Consider the following 2,943-nt stretch of genomic DNA (forward strand, 5'->3'; position numbering starts at 1 on the left):
GCTTAATCTAAGCTAATAATAAAGGGTTGGTTTTATGAAACAACTTAACTAACAAGCTAATTCAAACAAAGCAAAAGAAAACAAACACAAAGCAAGGCAAACACAAACTTAAAACTGCTTTAAATCAAGAGTAAACAAATGAACCTTGGGCAAGGTTAATGACTTGGGAGATAACTAATCAATCATAGATGTCTAAGCAGCAAAGAACAATCCTTAGGCTAAGAACACTTATGCAAATCAATTCATTTCCATGATAGAGATTCTATGTAAATCAAGTAATAATCAATAATTTTCAAAGGCAATCACAAGATAAGCATGCATTATAAACAAGTCTAAATACCACTAAGTACCCTAATCATCAATTTTCATTGGCTAGAAATGCAAAGCTCTTGAATAGCTTGGATCAGGAATTTCATCAAACACCATATGGACATGAAAATCCTAATGTCTAGATTCAAGCTTGATCAAGGCTATCTTGCAATATTATCACTAAACTAGATAGGAAACACATAGATACAGCCCTAGACATCATAGATCAGTCATCTATCTCCCTGGTCTACTAAGCCCAAAGTTCTAAAGGATCTACTCAATCATAGTTATGATTACACAAAGGTAGAAGTTTGATCTTTGTAAAATCATAATTAATTAGAGGTTATAGATTAGAAGAAATGAAGAAGAGGTTACTAATAAAAACTTCAAAGTAAACAAAGGAATCAACAAAATTAGAATAGGCAAGCTTAAGAACCTTAAAAACTGCTAAACAAAAGATGGTTTCTCCAAATGAGGAGTTAGTGTATTTATTTAAAAGTAGGAAACTAACCGGAACAAACCGGATTGAAATAAGAAAAATTAAAAAAAAAAACTGGAACAAACTGAACTGGGTTGCAAAAAATAACGCGTGATCGACCGCATGATCGACCAATTAGTCCATCAAATTCCAAGAACGATCAACCAGTTGGTCGATCGTCTGGTTGGTTGTTCAAGTCTGGGAGTCTGGTTAAGTCTGGCTCAAGTTGATCGACCAGTTAGTCGATCTCTTGGTCGATCAGTTGAAGTCTGGGGGTCTGGTCAAGTCTAGTCCTTGATTGATCGTCTGATCGACCAGATGGTCGATCGTTCTGTCATGTGACTCCAGTATTCGCGCTGGCTATATATACGTTCACTAAAACAGGTGTAACTCTTTACACGTACATACGATTGGCCTGAAATCACCTCTATTGTAAAGATAAATCAATTTCCAATAATGTTGATGAAGAATTATGAAGCTAGATCCAAAGGCAAAGTCTTCAGAGTCGATATTTGAGGGACTACATAATGGTTCTGAATCATCAATTATTTTCTTTGCATCCAAATATGTGTCTTCCATTATATTAATCTGAAATGGTTCAAAAGACACACAAAACATACCAAAACATAGACAAAGATATTATAGGATCTTTAAGATGCAAGAAGACTCACCTGGACACTAAATGCAACAAAACACAATGAAAATACTAATGAAACACAATATAATGGAACATAACAACCATGAATCACAATAAATATAGAATATAGCAATGATCATGGTGGATACACTCTATATGAACCTACCGAAGACAGAGCCATGGAAGGGTTGCATGATACTATCACCGGTGAGATTGGTAGAAGACGTTAATTGCCTTACTAAAAGTTTTAGTGTGAAATTTTAATTTTTTTATGAGATATATACTTATGTATTAATGGTATTATGTGGATGTAGAATTTATTAATTATAATTTAATTTTCTTAATTTAACTTTTCTATTAATTTAAATCTACACAATTTGAATTTTAATCAAAAATCATATAATAATAACACATATTTATATGTTTAATTTTTTTAATAAAATCATAGTCGCTAACAACAATCAAACGAACGACATAGCGACAAAATTTAGCGAAGAGTCACTGATTTAGCAATAGTCGTTGGCAATAGTTAAACGAATGATATAGCGACAGTCGCTGATTTAGCGATAGTCAAACAAATATAACGATAGATGTTAGCGACAATTTCTGATTTAACGATAGTCATTGGCAATAGTCAAACGAATGAACAAGCGACAAATATTAACGACATTATAATAAAATCTTAACAATTAAACATATATATATATATTAATATTGTATTGTGTATGTTAATATTATTTACTTTCTATTTTTTATAACTATTTATTTTTTAATACCTATTTTATATTTGATCCCAATGAAACAATATAGTTTTCTCACGATTAAAGCGTGTGTCTCTGCAAATCTCCCCCATAAAAATCATGAGGTAGACACATACACATGTGAACACATGCCGCTTAGGTCATCTCCACTGGGGAATACTCTTTGGGGTACTCTCACAATTGGGTCCCAAAATCCTAATTAAAGATCCATTTTCGAGTCCAAGAATGAGAATATCGTTACTTTGGGAAGCAATTGAGCAACTCCCTGAGTAAGGCGACGTGGCGTATCCCTATTGGTAAACGCATAAATATAAAAGAATTTTTTTTTTCCATTTCTTCTTTCATTCTTCCCCGAGTCTCTCTCTTCTCTCTCGTTCGGAAAGGCGATGGAAGAGACGATTCGTTTGAAAATCTGGAAATTCAACCGATTCACATCGAATCCGTTGTGTGAAACCGATTTGTTTTTGGATCTCCAACCGCGACAACGACAGCGAATTGATGTTTGTTGATGTGTACTTAAAACCGACGACGAAGACGGTGAAGCTCCCAGTTAATTCCTGTCAGACCGACTACTTCGAGAAGCATAGGTTCGGTGACTCTTCTTCTTCTTCTTCGCCTTCATACTCCTCGCAAAACGGTGAGTCATCTCAATTTGGTTACATTAGGTTTTTAGCTTTGTTTAATTTGGAAATTGGAAGATTGAACCAAAAGGGTACTCTTAGTTAGGAGAAATTTGTAAGCTTGGAAGCTTGAAATCC

At 34.0% G+C, this 2,943-nt stretch overlaps 1 long non-coding RNA gene across 2 annotated transcripts in view; it reads left to right on the forward strand.

Moving 5' to 3' along the window:
* LOC104722071 overlaps positions 2,544 to 2,943 on the forward strand; it is a 2,534-nt gene continuing 2,134 nt past the window's right edge. For both annotated transcript variants that reach the window (XR_757107.2, XR_757108.2), the window contains exon 1: positions 2,544 to 2,822. This is a non-coding gene — a long non-coding RNA (uncharacterized LOC104722071). The remainder of the gene's footprint in view (positions 2,823 to 2,943) is intronic.

The sequence above is a fragment of the Camelina sativa genome, chromosome 2, assembly GCF_000633955.1.
Source record: "Camelina sativa cultivar DH55 chromosome 2, Cs, whole genome shotgun sequence".
Taxonomy (NCBI): Eukaryota; Viridiplantae; Streptophyta; class Magnoliopsida; order Brassicales; family Brassicaceae; genus Camelina; species Camelina sativa.